At 39.6% G+C, this 5,672-nt stretch overlaps 1 long non-coding RNA gene across 1 annotated transcript; it reads right to left on the reverse strand.

The window, feature by feature from the left end:
* Positions 1–637: 637 nt before the first annotated feature.
* Positions 638–2,742, reverse strand: LOC141591129 (uncharacterized). Its single transcript, XR_012520675.1, has 3 exons — positions 2,613–2,742; positions 2,405–2,514; positions 638–705 (listed from the first exon to the last, which is right to left on the reverse strand). It is a non-coding gene; the product is annotated as an uncharacterized LOC141591129 (long non-coding RNA).
* Between the last annotated feature and the right edge of the window lie 2,930 nt (positions 2,743–5,672).

Genomic DNA, 5,672 nt, shown 5'->3' on the forward strand with positions numbered 1-5,672 from the left:
GTTGATATATGGGTTGTTATAATGGATAACTTGCATATCTCTATTGGTTAGTAAAACGACTTGTGGGTCGTCATGCTACCTAGGGTTTGCGAGTTTATTTAACCTAACCCTAATCCAAGAAGAGATATTTTCATCTAAGATGGACACGGACCTAGGGTTTCGGAAGGACATTGACGATCTTGGTTGAACGGGTATTGAAGGAAGGGCAAGAACCAAAGACTAACATTGCAATAATAAGGAATTTGCGAAGAGAAGCATTTTGAAGATGAATTCGAGCGTCCAAGGAGCCAAGACGCCCGTCCAAGAAGCCCTGAATCCGAGCGTCCAAGCCTTTCAGATTGTGACACCCTTAAATTTAGCGTTAATTAAAACACGTAAATTCTACAGAAAAACTGACAGGATATGTTTGTAATTGGTTCAACTAGATAAAACCTGTAATTTTTAAAATTTTCCTAAACCATTCACAAACATCTCCAAGAGGAGGGTGTCAAAACCTGTGTAAATTCTATCAAACTAATTTTCATAACTATGCTAAAGGCAAGAAAATATAGAGATACAAACCAAATTAAAAGAGGGAGACATATGTCCCTTCAAAATATATACATAACCAAAAGTTAAAAGGTTTACTACTAAAAATAGCCAAACTAAGTCCAAGGTTCCTTTGCTCACTAGCTCGTCCGTGTACCCCAACTAAGCATCAAGCACCTGTCAATCGCATTTTATACAAACACGAAAGCCACAATTCAGTGGGGAGTAACTTCGAGTCCTCCCAGCCACGAAACGTCATATTTAATGTAACATGTAGTGTAACATGTAAACAACATGATAAACAATTTAATTATCATGTATTCTAACCTACGACCCCTAAACTAACCAAAGTAAACTAGCATGTGAAACATATAACAATTAGTAATCCAAACTTTATCAATCAGAACCGCTTACATCTCACCTATTACAATTCATAAAATCACCATACAAGAAAGGGCAATATATCAAAGACAGGCATAAGTTCTTAGTACGGTCAATAGTCACTTTGTAACTCGAGTCTATACCACGAGGTAGGGAAGGTAATCGAACCGGTATCTTGGCTCAGCGGTTAATATTAATAAAACATGGCCAAGACACAACACAACCCTAGCCTAAAATCTGCGCAGACCTAGACATGCGGATACACACCACCGCACCCAAGACCCACAATTTTTCTAAAACAAAGTGAGTACCCTAAGGAGTCCACCAAAGGGTTGGCTAGTACTTAAGCTGACCACTTACTATCAAAATAAGTAACGAGGTCATGCCCCAACTTGGATATAAATCCACTAGTCAGGAACACAAAGGCTATTAAGCAGTGAACATATACTCGTCAGAGACTATAAAGACCTATCTATGACAAACACAACAACCTGCAAGAAAGTATTTAATACCAATACCATTTCTAGCAATATTAACAATATTAAAGGCTTCAGGGAATCTAAGGCCGTTTCAACAATATAAGAAGTTACTCAAATCAACTAACTACACATGTGAAATAAAAATATAATAAATGGCCTAAAACAAGAAAAAGGCCGATTATCCAATTCATATAAAACTTCATCCAACCGAATTTTTACCCGCAACCCCAGTCCTGCAACAGGTACGGGTTAAAATGCGGCTGACCAATCACACAATTGACTGACATCGAATCAGTCAAAGGGACCAAGGCTCAGTTTTCGGCACAATCATCAAAACATTACAATTATCGCTATAAAATTCATTTTGAGCCTAATCATTACAATTTCATTTTATAATCTACCCTAACATGTGCAACTACCAATATAAACATAATTTTTACCATTAACATTATTCATTTCAAAGGTTTAACCATATGTTACTTATTCTAACTATAACATTAATGAACCTAAAGTGATGAACAAAGCATGAAAAACCGCGAAACAAGCAACGGACCAACCCGGGCCAAGCACGGGCCTGCCGCGGCCCGTCACGGGCCTGTTTCACTGCTGTGAACAGTACCGCGGGTCTGTGAACAGTAACTTTTCTATAAATTTTTCGGTAAAACGACGCCAAATACTCATACGGACTCCGAATTGAGTGATTCAAGTGGCTAAACCACCTAATTTTTTGACGCCGTTCAATCTGTCATATTTTTGGAAACATTGGAAAATGTCTCGGTCCGGTACTGACACGTTCCAGCCAACCCGCGGATTTGTCCCATCAAATAATTACTCATCCAAATTTGTTCTAAACAATAATATACAAATGGTTAACTTAAACTAACAAAAGACAAACATTAGACATGCATGCAACCCATTTTATCATGTGAAAATTTACTACTCAAACAAAAATAAAAAAAACATATAAAAAGCAAAGAATGTGACGATTATTCGTCGAGTAACTCGAAATATGTTACCTTAAGCTAGAAAATGAGCAATTAGCACCTTAAAAACCAACCCTAATCTGCCGACTAACCACTATGTTCGACAATATACGAGTCCCCAAACTCGTCTTCCAATTCTTCACCTAAATAAACAATAAAAACACAATAATAAGTATAAATACCGAAATTATGCCAAAATTCGTCTTAAAACAACATCAAGAAAACTGAAATTAAAATATACCAGGAGGTAGATCTCGAAGAGAGGATTCCGAAAATATAAATTATGTGAAAATCCGATAAGAAATGAGGAAGTTATGGTGATTTTTGCTTGAATTTTAAGATGAAAATGGTGATTTTGGTTTTGGAATTGTTAAAAATATAAGTGTTGGGCCCTAAATTATCCTGCCTGACCTGATATAGGCCAGGCAACAGCCAAAGACAACTTCCAGGCTCTAGAGATCTAAAACCAGGCATTACTCCAAGATTGACAGGCACTAAGCGGGAGTTGATTAAAGACAAAGGCGAGAAATAACCAAAGAACAAAAAAAGATAAAGCACCAGGCCATTGCAGGCAACAAACAAGCAGTCTCATATGTTCCCTACAAAAAAGGAAGACCAATTCCAGAAGGCAAAAATATAGGGAGCAGTCAAAGCAACGGCTAAGAAAGAAGCAACCATCTCCGGGTAAATAGGGGACATTCCCTATTTACCAGGAAAACCTAAACGGCACAAAGGGATTGAAGGCAACCACCTATAAATAGAAAGTGGGGGAAGACAAGAAGGATTATCTGAGATACCATCACTTTTACTCATATACTTTGTATTCTTAAGCAATATATTCGCACATCACGCCCGATACAACAATACTCTGTCGGGCTATCCAAAATCATAGCAACAATCACTCCCGGCTTGGTGCCCGTGGTTTTTTCCCTTATTCCCGTGGTTTTTCCACGTTTAAAATCCTTGTGTCATTATTTATTAGTCTGTTTTACATTTAATTACACCAATCAGGCAAGTTATTCGAGTTAGATCACCCTACATATAAATCCCTGGCGGACGCTCTAGATCACGAGAAAATCTCGCTAAAACAATTGGCGCCCACCATGGGGCATCTAACTCAAAAATAATCAAAAGCCCACCATCAAAATACCACAAAAAACTAAGAAAAAATGGCAGGAGATAGCATTGAGCAACAATTAGTCTTTGCCAAACAACAGCTTGTTGGAGATGGAACAATGAAACAAAAAATGATCCAGTCAAGTCAAGTGGCAAAATTGAAAGAATCGAATCCACCTAAAGAATTTGGGAGAAAAAGCTTCAGGATCAAAATTGAAAGTCCAGCCTGGCACACCATTCTCCTCCATCATAAGGAACATTGACTTCTCCAATATTGGTACTCCAACTCCATCCAAAGCAGGAGAAGAAACGGACTCAGGAGAACTCCAAAGTCAAGAACTCCAAGATCGACTAAACACAGCCATTATGATGGCTATGCTCCAGAAATCCAAAAACTTCATGAGAGATTTGAAAAGATCCAGGAGTTCCTACCCCAATTGAAGAAGCAAATCCAGAAAGCTATCGATTCGATTCTCCTTCGTGGATGAAATAGCAAAAACAGACACTGCTTAAAGAAGTTTGTGATTCCCTCAATGAGAATCTATGATGGAACCACTTATCCACAAAACCATGTTGCCTATTACAAGCAAAGAATGCTGGCAGCATCAATTCCCAGTGAACTACGTCAAGTCTGCATGTGTAAGGGATTTGGAACAACTCGAATGGACTGCCTTGCGGTGGTACATAAACCTGCCAAATGGAAGCATCAAGTCCTTTGTCGACCGGTCAATTCTTTCAATCATCGGTTGCAGCAGCAGGAACTAGAGAAGAGATCCGGTGACCCGTACGGGGTTAAACAGAAGCCTGGAGAATCAATCGATCATACATGACAAGATTCAACAAAGAAAAAGTACCAATCCCCAGATGTGATGTTGGAACAGCCATTGAAGCTTTTGTGCAAGGGCTACCCCGGGATGTGACTTTTATGATGAAATGACCATGAAGCCCTGTCATACCTTTGAAGATGTCCAAGCATTAGCCATAGGCTATATCAGACTGGAAGAAGACAAAGGCTACAAGGCGACAATGCGACAACAACTCAGGATATGACAAAACCAACAGGAAAAGCTTTAACAACAAAGGAAGCAATTCCGTGCCATCCCCCTACGCAAGACCCGACGGATCGAAGTCAACTATACACATGAACAACGAGGTAACTCCTATACTTATCCTCTTGTCCAGGAATATAACTTCTCTGTTGACATTGCAGGATTGATCAAGAGACTTGACCATATGGGAGACATTGTCAAGTGGCCAAAGAAGTCAGACAACCCCAACTCAAGAAAGGATACCACCAGGTGGTGTGAATTTCACATGGACATAGGTCACACAATGTGGAAGAATGCCGGGATTACGGAGACAAGTGGCTTACCCGCTAAAGAAAGGATACCTGAAAGACTTGATGCAAACAAAGAACAAGGAAGATGACGGAACAAGAAGAAACACAGAAAGGCAACAACGTGACTTACCCCCCGCACCACCCATTTATGAAGTCAAATTCATCAATGGAGGATCGTAAATTTGTGGCTTTGACCGGTTCAATTTTGCTAAGAAAATTGCCAGGGAGTCAAAAATGAAATCTCCTTTTAAATCTATCAATTTACCTCAAATTACTTTTGACGACACGATATGCGTGGTATTCCGGACCTCCACCATGACATGACTTGGTAATCACCATGCAAATAGGGACCGCACGTGTCATGAGAATCCTGGTAGATGGAGGCGATTGATAAACCCGATCATGCTTGATGTCCTTAAAGCAATGAAGATTGATGAGAGCCAAATCATAAAAAAGTCTAATGTCCTAGTAGGATTCAGTGGAGAAACAAGAAACACACTAGGAGAAATACACCTACCCACATATGTGGAAGGAGTATCTTCATATGAAAGATTTGGAGTCCTGGACTGCCTGTCATCCTACAATGCTATATTGGGAAGACCATGGATCCACAACATAAGAGCCATACCCTCTACCTATCACCAATGCATCAAAATACCAACAGAATGGGGAGTAGCAACCATTAAAGGTGAACAAAAATCTGCCCGGGGAATGTTATCTTGAGGCATTGAAGCCTTCCAAGACAGGTAAGTCCTCGCTTTAGCAATTACAAGAGCACTGTCGGGACAACTCATGTGGCAGAAACCAAAATGGAGACCGATCAAGTAATTTTAGACCCTGAGTACC

The sequence above is a fragment of the Silene latifolia genome, chromosome 7 (genome assembly GCF_048544455.1).
Source record: "Silene latifolia isolate original U9 population chromosome 7, ASM4854445v1, whole genome shotgun sequence".
NCBI classification, from domain to species: domain Eukaryota; kingdom Viridiplantae; phylum Streptophyta; class Magnoliopsida; order Caryophyllales; family Caryophyllaceae; genus Silene; species Silene latifolia.